Source organism: Oryza sativa, chromosome 7 (assembly GCF_034140825.1).
Source record: "Oryza sativa Japonica Group chromosome 7, ASM3414082v1".
NCBI lineage: Eukaryota > Viridiplantae > Streptophyta > Magnoliopsida > Poales > Poaceae > Oryza > Oryza sativa.
In genome coordinates this window covers 25049004-25066788 of record NC_089041.1, presented here as the reverse complement: position 1 = coordinate 25066788, position 17785 = coordinate 25049004, and positions in this window count along the sequence as shown.

The window sequence follows — 17785 nt, the reverse complement described above, 5'->3', positions numbered from 1 at the left end:
CCACTTTCTCCTCCTCTCTCTCCCCTCGCCGCCACCAGAGTGTGCTACCAGAGTTCCGTGCGGCCAGCCGGGATGGCGGCGGCGAGGCCAAGACTCGATGGCGCCCCGTCTCTGTGCGTGGAAGGCGGGCCGGCGCGCGAAGGAGAGTCCGATGACGTGGGGTGGAGGCAGCGCATCCGACGCAGCCGCGGCCGGATCTGGCTTCCTCGTGGGTGGATCCGACGCCTCCACGCCGGATCTGGCTAGAGCGAGCCGCTCCCGTGCGGTGACGATGTGAGGCGGAGGTGGCGGCGTATGGCGACTCGGCGGCTGGCGGCAGCCGGCGCAGGAGGTCGGCGCGCACGGAAGACGCGGTGGTGACTGGCAGCAGAGGTAGCGGTGGCGAAGGCTAGCGGCGGAGGCCACGGTGGCGGAGGTTACGATGGCGTCCGGCGGCGGGCCTAGTCTCCCCCACCCACCCACCCCCCTACGGCCGGCGGTGGAGGCTTTGGCCTCGACAGCTTGTGCACCGTAGCTGGTCCCGGCTGGCGGTGCACCGATCAGCGGCTCGTGGTCAGCTCTGTGGTGCCGGCGGCGGGCTGTGGCCTCGACGAATGCGGTCTTCGGTGCCTGCGACCTTGCCCAGCAACATCTTCCCTCCTTTGTCCTTCCTCCTCTTTGAGGTGCTCTATAACTGTTGACGGAGCGTGAGGCTCCTCACCGGGAGACCGCGCAGGCCCCCCTTTGCCAGTTCGGCCGGGGGCCCTGGGTGAGATTCTAAGCTCCTAGTCTGTATGTGAAAAGTTCGCGATCGTGGAAACACACAAGACACGGGCGATGTATACAGGTTCGGGCCGCTGAGAAGCGTAATACCCTACTCCTGTGTTTTGGTGGATCTGTGTATGAAGAAGCTACAAAATGCCAGCCAGCCCCCGATTAAGCTCGGATCCTTTTTCTTCTTTTTTCTCTCAGTGGGCAAGGTCCTCCTTTTATATCTCAAGGGGATCCCACATGCACCATCTCTCCCTCTCTTTCTTTTGTGTGGGGACTCATCCTCTCTTCCCTCCAATTTGACTTCTCTTCATTAACGGACGGAGATTTGCATCGCCGTCGTCCGAATGACCTTCTGACGGGACGGCCCATACCTACCTCCACTTCCGCCGGAAGCAGGCGCGACGTGGAAACATGGCTGTCTGCTGATGACATGACCATTGTCAGACCGGTCAGACCGGTCATTCTTGTCCACCACGTGTCAGTTTAACAATCTGCATGTTCGCCCTTCTTCATACAATATCTTGCCTGTAATGGTTAGGATGAAGCCTGGCATATATCTGACCGGAACCAACGTGCCATCTCCAGGAGCTAACACGCCGGCTCCGGCTAGGGACGAGTGCTTGGAGGCTCTCGTCCTGACGGGATGGGGCGAGGCGTGCGTCAGACCGCCTGTCGCCACCTAACCCATGATCTGACCGGTCTGTGACTGGTCACAGACCGGATAAACGAGCGCGCTGCACTGCGTTACATGCGGCGTAACGCGCTCGTCCAAACCGCAATAAATGCGGTTAGGTGAGCGCCGTACCTAACCCATACACGCGGCGCAAAATCCACAAGGGGTCGGGGCGCCCCAGCCCTCGGGGCCGAGGCGGAAGCGGCCCAACCCCCTCGGGGAGACAAAGAGGAGGGCGAACACATCACCCTCGGGCCCGACGCCCCCTGTAACGCCCCGATTTTCGTTCGGGATTAAAAATCATTAAATAATGCATTTTCTAGAAATTAAATAAAAGTTAAATCAATTTATCCAAGTGAAATAATGGGAGAATTAAAATTTTCCCTTAAAAATCATTGGCCGGGAATATTTTGCAATATTCTTTGTGCCCTAAAATACTCTCCGGAATTTTCCGTGAATTTTCGGAGCTCGAGAAATAGTTTTAAAGTCACAAAGATCATTTAACCAATTAAATAAAAAGAAAACAAATTTAATTCTCCTTTCTTCCCCTTCCTCCCTTTCGGGCTCGGCCCAAATTCCTCCCCCTCCTTCCTTCTCTCCTCGGGCCGCCGGCCCAGCGCGCCTCCCCTCCCCAAGTCTGCTTTGCGTCCCTGCGCGCCTCCTCCCTCCCCTCAGGCCGACAAGTGGGGCCGTGGGACCCGCTTGTCAGACCCTTCCTCTACCTCCAGCCTCCCTCATCCAAACCGCTGTGCCGCCATTGCCGCCCACGTCGCCCACGATTCCGGCCTCTTCCGCTCGCGCCCTCGCGCCCAAACCGCATGAAATCGGTTCCCATCCACCTCCTCTACACTCTCCCCATGTTTCCCCCAAAAATTGTGCCGGGATCGAGCTCCACTTCGCCCACGATGTCACCCACGTCGCGGGTCATTGCCGCCCCAAATCCGCCACGCCCGGCAACGATTTTCCCTCCCCGAGCTTATAAAATCCATCCCCGGGCTCCCTTCTCTCGTTTCCCCTCCTCGCCGGCGCTTCCCTCGCCTTCTCCCGCTCTCCCCACGCCGCTCCCGCGCGCCGCCGCTCTCTGGCGAGCTCCGGTCGCCTCTAGCCGCCGCTCTCGCCATCTCCGCGCAGCGCCGTCGCCACCATCGGCATCGCCGTCCCACGCTTCACCCCGGCATCCGTTTCCCTTCCCTCCTCCACCCCCGGAACCACTTCTTCACCGTGCACCCGAGGCCGCCGACCCATTCGTCGCCTCCAGCCGCACCTCGTCGCTGCTAGCGCCACCGCCGCGCCGCGCAACCCATGCCGTCGGCATCACCACTCCACGCCGCACGTCGTCCACCGCTACACTCCCCCAATCCACCACCGGGCTGCCACCTCCACTGCCAACCCGAGCCGCCATTGCCTTTGTGAGCGCCGGCTGCCGCCTCCCGTCGCTAGAACCGCCGCAGCACTGCTCCGTCGCCACCGCCGGCTTCGTCGCCACAAGCCCAAGCTCGGCCACCGTTTTTCTCTCCCTCGCCACCACCGAAACCACCTTCCCACCACACACCCGAGCCACCACATCCATTCACCGTTTCCGGCCGGCAATCATCACCGCCATAGCCGCGGTCGCCGCTTGCCGTCACCTTTGTCGGCTTCGTCGTCGTGTGTTGCACCTCGTCTGCCTCCTCGCCCTCGCCATCCACCGCCGTGCGTCCCTCCGCGTCGTCGACCCAAGGAGCGCCGCCGCCTCCCTCCGCGGCCGCTCCCTCCGTCGCCGCGCCTCTCGGTGAGCCGCCTCCCTCCTCCTTTTCCTCTTTGCCGGCCGCCTCCCGTGCCAGCGCCGCGTTGCGCCGCCGCCGCCGCCGGTTGTCCGGCCGTCTGCGCGCCGCCGCCCTCTGTGGTCGGTCGGGCCAGCCCTGGCTGTGCCCGTGCCCTGCCACCACTCCCCTCAGCTGCCCGATCGGCTTGGCCCGATCTGGGCCGTCCATCCCGTGGACCGGCGGTGGACCGTCCTTGTGGTCCCGGTCCACGGTGCACCGAGCTCCTTGACCCGCTGACGTGTGGGGCCCGCGTGTCGGCGCCGGCTGCCCCTTGCTGACGTCAGCGAGATCCTTTTTCCTTTGTAAAAATAATTAATAATTGCGCAATAAATCGAGTTTAATTATAGAAATTCATTTAAATGGCTCAAAACTTCTAAAATTCATATCTAATTCATTCGAACTCCGAATTGAGCCATTCAACTTGCAAAATTCATCTAAAATTGAGCTCTACATGTTTGTTTAGTTTTTATGTACTGTTTCCTTGGTTTTTATTAGAGTTTTTCCTCGTTTTGCGTGCCAGCGTGTAGTTTCCGTCGTTTCGGAAGTCCGCGGTCGCGAGGAAAAGAGTTTAGAAGATCCAAGTGAAGAAGCAAGGCAAGTCACACATTCCCCTTGAGCATGTTGATCCCAATTTATAAATGTTTTACCGTTTGCAAATAAACATGCATGTCTTGCTAATTACATGGGAATAGGGTTTACCTATCTGCTCGCTTGTGCCATGTTTACTTGATATCTGTCCTTTGTCAACCTTGGGTGATAAATCGACTAGCTTGTGTTACTTATGTGACCTAGCTAGAACTATATGCTTAGCCATGCTTAATTACCACTAGCTCAGTTGATGGGATAATTACAGTTTTAGACCTTTCTAGTATCTTGTTGAGCTGCGTGCTCGAAACACCTGGCCATGTTTTATGGTCGTAATTATCCAACTAAAATGCGACTGAATGGTGGGCTGTGGGTGCATGGTTTTGTGAGTCGCACCCATGGCAATTAAGGACCGGTTCACGGGAAACCCTGGAAGACTTACAGCGCTTGCCACAAGCGAGAATGGGTAACTGCTTGATCTGAAGTATAGCTCGACCCTTTCCTAGGCACCGGTGGCGAGGGTGGGCGTGATGGAGTTGGGTCGGCCGGGGTGTCCGGTTGTCCAGCTGCCGGATTCACCGCGGCGCAAGAGGGGACCGCCCACTGCCTTTTGAGGGGTGGGGGTGAAACCTTAGCGTGGTGTGGATGGTTAGGGGAGGGTTATGCGAAGGGTCTCGTCACAATCACTCGACATGGTGACGTGTGCATCATGGGCACATGATGACGCGGTGACATGTCGGTGGGTTGTGTCTTGTGGGTACAGTTGTGCACCTCTGGCCAGAGTAAAACTATTCGAATAGCCGTGCCCGCGGTTATGGGCGATCGACCAGATTCACCGTGATTAGTCTCACCCCTAATAAATCGACCCAATGCACTGTAGTACAGGTGGGTTGGTTGGGCCTGTTCAACGTGGTGTAGCGTTGATCAGTGGAGATCTAATTTACTTTAATTACTCAACAGTTTTACTGTTTTGCTCAATAAAATGTTTTACAACCGCCTTTATGCAAATAGCCACAAACCATCCTTGGATCCCCTTGCACGTCTGCATCGTTGGTGTGGCTTGCTGAGTACGGTGGTTGTACTCAATCTTGCTATTATTCCCCCTTTTTCAGAAGCGTAGTGCTTCTGAGCTGAAGACGAAGTTAGAGGACCAAGGCTCAGACCCCAGTTGAGTTTTGCCTGTGGAGTGGAGCTGAAGCCCCGCTAGGATCGCCTTTTTCCGCTGCTGCTGCTTTTGTTTCGGTGTGAGGACTAAGTGCCTCTTCTGTAAGTATTTTACGCTTTATTTACGTTTGGAACTGTTTATTACTTGTCGTTTTGTGTACCCTGGCTGGTCCTGGACAGGGATTTAATACACAAAATAGTCTGGAAATTTGGGCTAAATTTCTGGGCGTGACAAAGTGGTATCAGAGCCAACTTGACTGTAGGTTGAGCCAAACGGTCAAACCCTAAGGACAAGCTTTCTGAAAACCCTATTTGAAAAATGTCTCCTCTCGCCCTTCGGCATTTCTTTGTCAAACGGTTTTTCAAAATTCTCCTCCCAATCTCTCCAATTCTTTTAGTTGTCAAACCTAGAGGACCAGCTGTCAGCTTCATGTCTGTTCGGAAGTCAAGTCAATTCGAGCCTCAAGCTTCGTGCAAGGAGCGAGAAGATCAGTTCAGAGTCGTCGTTCTGCGAAGATCAAGTGGAGTTTTCCCGAAGTTGACCTAAACCCAATCTTTCCCAGAAGAGTAGTTCCGTTAGCTTTCTAGATCGTGTGTTGTTTGCTTGTGTGTAGGGGTATGGTTTGCATCATTGGTGGGGATGCGACCATACTAGGTTGTTTGCTTAAGCAACTTGAACAATAAAAGTGTAGTCACAACAGATCAGTAGGCAAGTGGTTTAGTACCTTATCTTTAGCGACCCCTCTCTTCCACCTCTCTTCCGTCCTAGCAGCAGATGGTCAGTGTCAGAGATAAGATCAATTAAAGCCACAGATCAATGGTTTAGTTGAAAGCTGCAAGGTGCCCCAACGCCAGATGAACCCTGCTCATGATCAACTTTTGGTGTCCAAGATCAGAAGATGGGTGTATCGATGTGGGAGATGCAGGTTCGACACCTGGTCAAATGTAGCGGAAATAACTCCAGCAGTAGTGTGTTGCGGTCAGAGCCATTGGATCAGTTCAAGGCAGCCAGCTACAAGCTAAATCAGAGCACCTCTCTCTGGGCAGATTTTGGTTAGCCAATGTCAGATGATGGATGTGTCAGATGTTGATACAGCAACCGTAGAGTCCAATGCAGCAGATGCAACACCAGTGTCTCCAACAACATGTACAAGCCTAGATGCAAGCTGGAATTAGGATCAGAGCCAAAGCCAATTTGTTTTCAAAGAGGAAGCACCCACAACCTCAGATAGTACGCCACCAAGTCCTCAGCAAAGCAGCACAGCTAAGCCACCACCAATCCCAGGAGTAACATATGCTACCTATAGTGGTTATGGTTTTCAAGAGCAGTTTTTGCAAAGTGTCCAACTATCCATGGAAGATGTACGACAGGGCACCTCTCAGAGGGTTGTTCCACAGTAAGGCGTCAGCGTCATCACATCAAGAGCTTTGTTAGCGACACCCCAACTCCTCGAGTTGTGTCAGTTCCAATGCAGAGTCGGTTAGTTCAGTTTTTGCAACTCGACACCGAAGTCAAGATAGAAGCAGGACAGTCATGCCAGTAGTTAGAACTTATGGGAAAGTTAGTCAAGAGTCAGTGTGTTCATGAGCTAAATGAGAGTCACTTTTATGTGGAATCTCCCATCAGCAACTGAGGATTAAGTTCCAAATCTTGCTGGGATGAAAGTGCGCCGTCATTACTCTATTTTGATGAATCGGTGAAGTTTCAGTTTTCAAAGTGAGGGCCTTTGTAAGCAAGAGAAGTGTTGGTTATTTTTCAAGGACAATAGTCCAATTGTTCCTAGTCAGGAGAAAGTAAGACTACTCCATGTAAGGGGGGTAGGTCTCGGAGATGAGTTTTGGCTCACTTCGTCGCTGTTTTAGTTGAAGGTTCAACCCAGTGCAACAATCCGGGTAGTACTTGAAGAAGCCAGTTGCAAGGTGTCAGCAGAGTCACCCCAATCTCAGGTCGACAGGTTCGATTCTAAGGTACACCTGTGAAGCATGTCAACAGTTTAGCTTAGAAAAGCAACAGCGAGGACAGTTGTAGTACAGACGAAAGGCAGGTCAAGCAGGTTTTCCTGGAATTACTTGTCATTTGAATTGGGACCAGTCGAAGCGGACATAGGGTAAATGATTTACAAATGCCAGATTCAATTTTCATCCTCTTATAGCCAGCGTGGTGAATTCTCAGGTTACCAAAATTGCCAACCTCAACAGTTCAGTCCAAGATAAGTAAGTTTCAGGAGCATCCGCAGTCCTAGTCTGGGTCAGTTCAAGCAGAACCAGTCGGTCCAGTTTTGGCAAAGCAAAGGAACAGAAAGGTCGAATCCAGCCAGTTCAATCGTGCAGGTTTGATCAACCAGTCAATCAATCAGTTCGAAGCAGGATGTGGCAGTTCAATGTGCAGATCAGTCAGACCGCCGACCAGCACCAGCTTTCTTTCTAGCCATCCCAGAATCTCGGGACGAGATTCCTGTAAGGGGGGTAGATTTGTAACGCCCCGATTTTCGTTCGGGATTAAAAATCATTAAATAATGCATTTTCTAGAAATTAAATAAAAGTTAAATCAATTTATCCAAGTGAAATAATGGGAGAATTAAAATTTTCCCTTAAAAATCATTGGCCGGGAATATTTTGCAATATTCTTTGTGCCCTAAAATACTCTCCGGAATTTTCCGTGAATTTTCGGAGCTCGAGAAATAGTTTTAAAGTCACAAAGATCATTTAACCAATTAAATAAAAAGAAAACAAATTTAATTCTCCTTTCTTCCCCTTCCTCCCTTTCGGGCTCGGCCCAAATTCCTCCCCCTCCTTCCTTCTCTCCTCGGGCCGCCGGCCCAGCGCGCCTCCCCTCCCCAAGTCTGCTTTGCGTCCCTGCGCGCCTCCTCCCTCCCCTCAGGCCGACAAGTGGGGCCGTGGGACCCGCTTGTCAGACCCTTCCTCTACCTCCAGCCTCCCTCATCCAAACCGCTGTGCCGCCATTGCCGCCCACGTCGCCCACGATTCCGGCCTCTTCCGCTCGCGCCCTCGCGCCCAAACCGCATGAAATCGGTTCCCATCCACCTCCTCTACACTCTCCCCATGTTTCCCCCAAAAATTGTGCCGGGATCGAGCTCCACTTCGCCCACGATGTCACCCACGTCGCGGGTCATTGCCGCCCCAAATCCGCCACGCCCGGCAACGATTTTCCCTCCCCGAGCTTATAAAATCCATCCCCGGGCTCCCTTCTCTCGTTTCCCCTCCTCGCCGGCGCTTCCCTCGCCTTCTCCCGCTCTCCCCACGCCGCTCCCGCGCGCCGCCGCTCTCTGGCGAGCTCCGGTCGCCTCTAGCCGCCGCTCTCGCCATCTCCGCGCAGCGCCGTCGCCACCATCGGCATCGCCGTCCCACGCTTCACCCCGGCATCCGTTTCCCTTCCCTCCTCCACCCCCGGAACCACTTCTTCACCGTGCACCCGAGGCCGCCGACCCATTCGTCGCCTCCAGCCGCACCTCGTCGCTGCTAGCGCCACCGCCGCGCCGCGCAACCCATGCCGTCGGCATCACCACTCCACGCCGCACGTCGTCCACCGCTACACTCCCCCAATCCACCACCGGGCTGCCACCTCCACTGCCAACCCGAGCCGCCATTGCCTTTGTGAGCGCCGGCTGCCGCCTCCCGTCGCTAGAACCGCCGCAGCACTGCTCCGTCGCCACCGCCGGCTTCGTCGCCACAAGCCCAAGCTCGGCCACCGTTTTTCTCTCCCTCGCCACCACCGAAACCACCTTCCCACCACACACCCGAGCCACCACATCCATTCACCGTTTCCGGCCGGCAATCATCACCGCCATAGCCGCGGTCGCCGCTTGCCGTCACCTTTGTCGGCTTCGTCGTCGTGTGTTGCACCTCGTCTGCCTCCTCGCCCTCGCCATCCACCGCCGTGCGTCCCTCCGCGTCGTCGACCCAAGGAGCGCCGCCGCCTCCCTCCGCGGCCGCTCCCTCCGTCGCCGCGCCTCTCGGTGAGCCGCCTCCCTCCTCCTTTTCCTCTTTGCCGGCCGCCTCCCGTGCCAGCGCCGCGTTGCGCCGCCGCCGCCGCCGGTTGTCCGGCCGTCTGCGCGCCGCCGCCCTCTGTGGTCGGTCGGGCCAGCCCTGGCTGTGCCCGTGCCCTGCCACCACTCCCCTCAGCTGCCCGATCGGCTTGGCCCGATCTGGGCCGTCCATCCCGTGGACCGGCGGTGGACCGTCCTTGTGGTCCCGGTCCACGGTGCACCGAGCTCCTTGACCCGCTGACGTGTGGGGCCCGCGTGTCGGCGCCGGCTGCCCCTTGCTGACGTCAGCGAGATCCTTTTTCCTTTGTAAAAATAATTAATAATTGCGCAATAAATCGAGTTTAATTATAGAAATTCATTTAAATGGCTCAAAACTTCTAAAATTCATATCTAATTCATTCGAACTCCGAATTGAGCCATTCAACTTGCAAAATTCATCTAAAATTGAGCTCTACATGTTTGTTTAGTTTTTATGTACTGTTTCCTTGGTTTTTATTAGAGTTTTTCCTCGTTTTGCGTGCCAGCGTGTAGTTTCCGTCGTTTCGGAAGTCCGCGGTCGCGAGGAAAAGAGTTTAGAAGATCCAAGTGAAGAAGCAAGGCAAGTCACACATTCCCCTTGAGCATGTTGATCCCAATTTATAAATGTTTTACCGTTTGCAAATAAACATGCATGTCTTGCTAATTACATGGGAATAGGGTTTACCTATCTGCTCGCTTGTGCCATGTTTACTTGATATCTGTCCTTTGTCAACCTTGGGTGATAAATCGACTAGCTTGTGTTACTTATGTGACCTAGCTAGAACTATATGCTTAGCCATGCTTAATTACCACTAGCTCAGTTGATGGGATAATTACAGTTTTAGACCTTTCTAGTATCTTGTTGAGCTGCGTGCTCGAAACACCTGGCCATGTTTTATGGTCGTAATTATCCAACTAAAATGCGACTGAATGGTGGGCTGTGGGTGCATGGTTTTGTGAGTCGCACCCATGGCAATTAAGGACCGGTTCACGGGAAACCCTGGAAGACTTACAGCGCTTGCCACAAGCGGGAATGGGTAACTGCTTGATCTGAAGTATAGCTCGACCCTTTCCTAGGCACCGGTGGCGAGGGTGGGCGTGATGGAGTTGGGTCGGCCGGGGTGTCCGGTTGTCCAGCTGCCGGATTCACCGCGGCGCAAGAGGGGACCGCCCACTGCCTTTTGAGGGGTGGGGGTGAAACCTTAGCGTGGTGTGGATGGTTAGGGGAGGGTTATGCGAAGGGTCTCGTCACAATCACTCGACATGGTGACGTGTGCATCATGGGCACATGATGACGCGGTGACATGTCGGTGGGTTGTGTCTTGTGGGTACAGTTGTGCACCTCTGGCCAGAGTAAAACTATTCGAATAGCCGTGCCCGCGGTTATGGGCGATCGACCAGATTCACCGTGATTAGTCTCACCCCTAATAAATCGACCCAATGCACTGTAGTACAGGTGGGTTGGTTGGGCCTGTTCAACGTGGTGTAGCGTTGATCAGTGGAGATCTAATTTACTTTAATTACTCAACAGTTTTACTGTTTTGCTCAATAAAATGTTTTACAACCGCCTTTATGCAAATAGCCACAAACCATCCTTGGATCCCCTTGCACGTCTGCATCGTTGGTGTGGCTTGCTGAGTACGGTGGTTGTACTCAATCTTGCTATTATTCCCCCTTTTTCAGAAGCGTAGTGCTTCTGAGCTGAAGACGAAGTTAGAGGACCAAGGCTCAGACCCCAGTTGAGTTTTGCCTGTGGAGTGGAGCTGAAGCCCCGCTAGGATCGCCTTTTTCCGCTGCTGCTGCTTTTGTTTCGGTGTGAGGACTAAGTGCCTCTTCTGTAAGTATTTTACGCTTTATTTACGTTTGGAACTGTTTATTACTTGTCGTTTTGTGTACCCTGGCTGGTCCTGGACAGGGATTTAATACACAAAATAGTCTGGAAATTTGGGCTAAATTTCTGGGCGTGACACCCCCCGAGGGTGCCAGGCCACGTGGGCGATTGTGTCTGCCTCAAGCCTCTAGTCATGATACTCCCGGTCCCATGTCACCGACAACTGTGATGTCTCTCTAGTCACCGATCCTTGCGCTGCTCCTTGCCCTGACCAGCTAGGCTTTCATCCATCATCTAGGTGTTGCTCGTGCCTCACCTCTCTCTGGATCTCTTTTAGGCATGCTCCTTGCTTGATGGCTTAGGTCTTTGTTGTTAGAACTGATGGCTCTCTTTTGGCTGGCTTAGCATCTGATCTTAAGCACTTCCCTGCTGTCGCAGTTGTTGGAATTCCATCCGTAGGGTCCCCCCATCTGCCACTTCTCTCTTGTCTAGCTCCCTGTTCGTCTCCTCTCTTTACCTTGGCATGTCCTCAACCACATTGTTCAGCGGCCCTTCCTCCTTTGAGGCTTCCTTCCCTGAAAGGACCTTGGAGGTCATGGAACTTGCAAGCAATTGTTATAGTCGGATTGAAGAAGACTCGATACGGGCGGCCTATGGCCGCAACCTTCAGTGGCCCTCCCTCTTCTGGGGCTTCCTTCCCACAAATTGCGTCAGCAAGCACTGATCCAAGCAGCAACAAGTTTAAGTTGAATTCTTGATGGCTGATGCGGGTGGTTTTTGACTTCCACAGTCTTTTGGTCGCTGTTAAACCAAGCTGACCTTGTGGCAGAAAGGCCCTTCAGTGAGGAGTACTGGCGTTTCCAAGTCTGCATAAGAAAATGTTTGTTGATGAGCTTAGGTGATAGCTTTAGGTTGCTCTGGTTTTTGGTTGGGTTTTTTGCAGGTGCCTAACATCAATTGTTGTCTCTTTGGGAAGGTGGTGGCCTCTCTTTTGTATTCTTTATATCTCCTCCCCTTTTTCTGTTTAATCTGTAATGGCTTGCCGCTGGTATAGCCCAATCTCTGTAACTCAGAACTATCTTTCTTTGGCAATGAAAGATTCAGGTGAGGAATCTCTCCCCTCCGGTGATTAATCAAATAAAAATACCGTTACAAATCGGGGTTGAAGTAATATTCTTGCTATGTATCAGCATCTTAACCCCCTTCATAATACGTTTGATTAGTTGTTCTGTTGTTGATTCCTCTTGATTGAACTGTCACGCCCTGAAGTTTTCCCCCCTTTGCTTGCTTTAAAAATTGGCTAAATAAATCGTCCGAAGAAATTATCTTAATTAACCTAGAGCTAATTCCCTAATTAATAAATGCAAATAATAATCGGAATCGGCATGTGGAATTTTTCTTGGATTCTACATGTCAAATAATGCTAACAGGATTTTTAGTGGAATTTTCAGAGCCTTGGAAATAATTTTTACCAATTAAAAATCACCAAAGTGCAATTTTTAATCCCAGGAAAATCCTTTCTTCTTTTTGTTTTTCCTTTTTCCTCCTTTTTCCTCTTCTTGGGCCGTCGGCCCAGTCCACCCGTCGCCCGCGCTCGGCCTCCCCTTGTGGGCCGGCCCGTTCCCCTTTCCCCTCCCCGAAGTTCTCCCTCCCTCCCTCTCTCCTTCGGGCGCCGACAGGTGGGGCCCACCTGTCGGTCGTCTTCCTCCTCTAGCCGGTTGGAGCCGAGCCCCAACCGCCGGCGCCCCACCTCCCCACGCCGCCCGCCTTCTCCGTCCCTCTCCGCGCCCGCACCTCGCGCCCACGTCGCCGCTCTCCCCCCCCCCCACATCTCCCGCGCGCGCGCGCCCGCAAGTGGTGGGGGATTTGAATCCCTCTCTCTCTCTCTCTCTTCCTCCCCACTCCCCCACATCGCCGGCCAAATCGGCCACCTCCCCGGCCACGTCCGCCCCCTCCCGCACCTATAAATCGCTCCCCGCGTCTTCCTCTCTCGTTTTTCGCACTCGCCGCGCCCTCCCGTGCTTCCTATCGTCGCCGCGCCGCTCGCCCCTTGCGCCGCCGCCTACCGCCGTCTCCGGCCACGCGCCGCCGCCACTATAGCCACCGCCGCGCCACGCAGTCGCCGCCGTCGCGCTCACCGAGCCCGCCCGCACCTCGGCCGCCGCTTCATTGCCGCGAATCACCGCCGGAGCCCTTTTCTCCTCGCGCGCCGGTGAGACCCTCTCTCCCCTCCGTCTCCGGCCGGCAATTCAAGCCGCCATGGTCGCCTTCCCTTCCCTAACCCCTCTATGCTCTCTCCTAGGGTGCCGCCGCCGCCCGTTCGCGCCTCGGCATCACCGGTCGTCGCCGCCGTTTTCTTCCTTCGCGCCGGCCGCCGTGTTCGCCGGTGAGGAATCCCCTCTCCTCCTCCTTCCTTCCCTCCCTCCCATGAGCGCCGCCGCCCTCCGCGCGTGTGCCGTCATCTTCGGCCGCCGCCGCCGCCTTCGCACTGGCCGCCGCCGTCTCCCGCGCCGCCGGTCACCGCCGGTGACCGCGCGTGTCGCCGCCGGTCGCCATGGCCGCCGGTCGGCTTTGAGGCCGAGCCGAGCCCGGCCGGCGCCTCCCTCGCCTCCCCTTTGAGCCACCGCCTGGTGGGGCCCACCTGCCAGCCGCCCCCTCCCTCTCCCCTTGTGCCGCTGCCAGTGGGGCCCGCATGTCGGCGCCGCCCCCCCCCCCTTGGATGACGTCAGCCCTGGGGCAATATTGCGCAATAATTAATTAAGGACTTTTCTTTATTAGTAAAAACACAGTTTATCTTCTAAAATTCATAAGTAATTCATCCGAGCTCCGTTTAAGTCCATTCAAGTCTCAGTAAATCAAGAAAAATGCAAAGAATCCATTAAAAATAGTTTTGTTTCCTGCTTCAGTAGTCTTATAGCCTGTTTTGCTTGTGTGCTTTGTTTGTCGCGTAGATTTCGGCCGTTTCGTCGATCCGCAGTTTCTCGAAGACGTTGCTGTGATCTCATCAGTGCGAGAGCAAGGCAAGTCATGCAATACGTTTGATCATATTGTACCCAATTTACAAATATCCCGCATTTCTATTAAATGTTGCATCCTTTTACAATGTCATGTGGGATGGGTCCTAATACTCAGCCATTTATTGTTTACCTTATGCCATTGATAACTTGGGTATCAAAATGACTAGATGTTGGTTTAGGAAATGCTTAGCCATGCTTAGTTCAACTAGCACACAAATGGGGATCACCTTATTACATAGACTTTGTCTATTGGTATAGCTTTAGATTGGTGCCACCGCAATGGTGTTAGTTAATTAAAATACACTGAATGGTGGGCTGTGGGTGCATGGTTATGCTGGTCGCACCCATGGCAGTTAAGGACCGGTTCACGGGAAACCCTGGGAGACTTACCGTGCTTACCACAAGCGGGAGTGGGTAACTGCTTGATCTGAAGTATAGCTCGACCCTTTCCTAGGCACCGGTGGCGAGGGTGGGCGTGATGGAGTTGGGTCGGCCGGGGTGTCCGGTTGTCCAGCTGCCGGATTCACCGCGGCGCAAGAGGGGACCGCCCACTGCCTTTTGAGGGGTGGGGGTGAAACCTTAGCGTGGTGTGGATGGTTAGGGGAGGGTTATGTGGAGGGTCTTGTCACGATTTCCCCCTTTGCAGTATCATGGTGATACTTCGGGGCATGGCGACATGTGTGGAATCGTGTCTTGTGGGTACAGTTGTACACCTCTGGCCAGAGTAAAACTATTCGAATAGCCGTGCCCGCGGTTATGGGCGATCAACCAGATTCACCGTGATTAGTCTCACCCCTAGTTTAGCTTAATGAACTGGTGTAGTTCAGGTGGTTGGTTGGGCCTGTTGCAACGTGGTGTAGCGTTGGACAGTGTTTGGTTAATATTGATTAATTACTACAACTGTTTTACTGCCTTCAACTACTGCTTTTAAATGCTAGCTTTATGCAAAAGAACCTCTAGCCTCCTTTGGTTATATCCTGCATCATACCTCCTCTTCCGGTATGACTTGCTGAGTACAGTGGGTAGTACTCAGTCTTGCTCTCTTTTCCCCCACACCAGAGCTGAAGATCTTCCTAGTTGGAGCTGTTTTGTCAAAGTTGGTTTCGTCGCTGCCGTCAAGGATTGCCTGTGGAGTGGAGTCGCCCGCTGCTGAAGTCAAGCTTCCCGGTTTAGCTCGCTTTTATCTTTTCCGCTGCATTTGTAATCTTTTCTATTTTTGTAAGACGTGGATCTGTATGTCAACAATTATCGTTTGTGTACCCTGGCTGGTCCTGGACAGGGATTTAATGCACATTCAGCTTAGAAATTCTGGTTCGAGAATTTCTGGGCGTGACACGGGCTCCGAAACTACACGCGAAACGGGACAACTCAACAAACTGCGAAAATAAAGCCCTATTAATGACCTCTAAGCGTGCCATTAGATAGATCTCGAGATTTGAGGAATTTTGGAAGTTGAACGGAGTCAAACGGATTTACGGTTGGGAAGATATTGAATTTCTAAGATTATTGGATTTTTGGTCTAAAGGAAAAGGATTTAATTAAATCCTTTTTGGAAAAGAAAAAGAAAAGAAAAGGAAAGAGGGAGGGATTATAGACTTTTCCTCGGGCGGCTAGGGCGCGGCCCAAGGGAAAAGGAGCGGACCGGCCGAGCTAAATGGGCCGGCCGGCCCAAGGCGGCCCAAGTGCGCGCGTGCGGGAGGGGAGGAGAGAGAGGGCCGGTGGACCGGGCTCACCGTGCGCGGTCCCGGGTGGGACCCGCTTGTCAGCGGCTCGGCTCACCGTGCGGAGGGAGCACGCGGCGCACGCGCGCGGGCGGGGGAGGGACGTGGTGCACGCGCGCGGTCTGCGGAGGAACGGATGCGGCGGGCCCACGCGCAGCCTCACGGCTCGCGGTGGAACGCGCGCACGGGAGGGGCTGACCGGGGTCGGCCCGTCCCGACCTCGGCTGAGCTGGCGCCGACGTGGCGCCTACGTGGCTGCCACGTGGGCTGGCGGGAGGTAGACGACGACGCCGGCCGGAACGGACGGCGGACAACAGCGGCGAGCGGCGGAGCGAACCACGGCGATACCGGCGAAAGCGAGCACGCCGGGTGGTTGCACGAGACGAGGGGAGACGAGCCAACGGCTCGGATTCGCCGGAGGAAGCTTGACGGCGGCGAATCGCGGCGGCGACAACCGGCGGGGAGGGAAGAGGGAAACGGCGACGAGGCCACGAGGGGCCGATTCCCGGCGGTGAGAGCATCCACGCGGCCACGGGAATCCGATGCTAGCGTCGGATTGGGCGGAGCTACGCCGATCGAGGCTGGCGACGTGCGGGTGCTACGGAGCTCGAGCGGCGACGGTGGCGAGCACACGGCGAGCGACGGCAATGGTTGGGGCGGCGCCGGCTAGCTACGGGGAGTCTACTCGTGCTACCACCGAAGACTAAGGGGGGAGATGGAGCGAGGAGGAAGAACGGAGAGGGGCACTACCGTGCGGGTCGGGGCGCTGTGACGAGAGGCCGATGGCGCGGGAGTAATCTCTCCGGCCTCGGGCCGGAGAAGAGGAAGGAGAGGGCGCGGCCGAAGTTCCCTTCCGCGTCCTAGTGCGCACCGGCTCCTCCGGCACACACGCGACGGCTGCGGTCGGCGAGAAGGACGGCAATGGCGCGGGCGAGAAACAGGGAAGATTGGGAGGGGAAAAGGGGAAGGGAGGGCGCCTGGGTTTATAGGGGGCGGCAATGTCGGTTTGGAAACCGACTTTGGCGGTCAAGGCGCGAGCTGGCGCTCCGGCTAGCGGCCAAAACGGCGACAGGAGGGAGGGAGGATGACGCCGGCGGGAGGAAAAGGGGAAAAAGGAGGGGGAGAAAGGGGCTTGCCCCCTTGCCGATTTGGGAAAAAGGAGGAGGGGAGCGGGGGCGTCGCGGCAGAGGGAGGAGGGAGGCTCTGCCTCCGTCCCTTGGAGGCTAGCGCGGGAGTGGCGGGGCCGGGGCGATGACGACGGCGATGACGGCGGGGCGGTTTGGAGCGGCGCGACGACACGGGCGACAGACGCGGGCTGGCGCAGCAGAGGGTGACGGCGGCGGCGACCGGGCGGTCGGCCACTCGGCACGCGCGCGCGGGATACAACGGGAGGGCGCGGCGGATGGAGCGGCGCGGCTCGGGCACGCGCGCTGGCTGCGGGGCCGAGCGGCTGCAGGCGCGGCAGGGCAGCGGGGCCGGGCGGCAACCACGCGGCGCGGGCGAGGACCACGCGGGCGCGCGCGCGAACAACGGCGCGCGAGGGCCGGCTTTGCGGGGGGGGAGGGCTTGCCAGGGATGGGGAGAAGGAGAGCGAGGGAGGGGGGGCGCTCGGCGCGGCGCTCGCGCACGCGCGGGCGGAGCGAGGGGAAAGGAAGGGGGGCGCTCGGCGCGGCGGCAGCGGAGGGGGAGTGCGCCGGGGGAGGGGAGAGGGCGAGAGAGGGAGAGGGAGAGCGGGAGCGCGCCGGGGGAGGGGAGAAGGTGGGCCGAGCGAAATTCGGCCCATCGACCCCGGGGGAGTCAAAATAGACTTTTACGGAGGAATTTGATTTGGAAGGATTTGGATTCGGAATTGAACTCGACGATAGATCGGGGATTTGAGATCTTGAGATGGCACGGACACTAGACGACAAGCGAAGAAACAAATTTCGCAATTAGGGTTTTTAGGAATTAATTTTCCCGCTAGGCGCCACGACGGAACGGGCGCTACAGTCCATGTGTACTTGCTAGAAAGATTATAGGGTCTGATTTTATATGTTTTTGGTCCCACGCTAAAATTCTTCCTCGGTAGTCGGGACTCTGTAAAACAGGCCACATATTTCATCCAGCCCGACTCTGATTTAGGCATTGGGTCTTGTAATGATCAGGTCGTGGACTAAATCCAAGAGATAGACGCCTTAAGTCTAACCCTATAGCGTCCCTAATCATATTTAT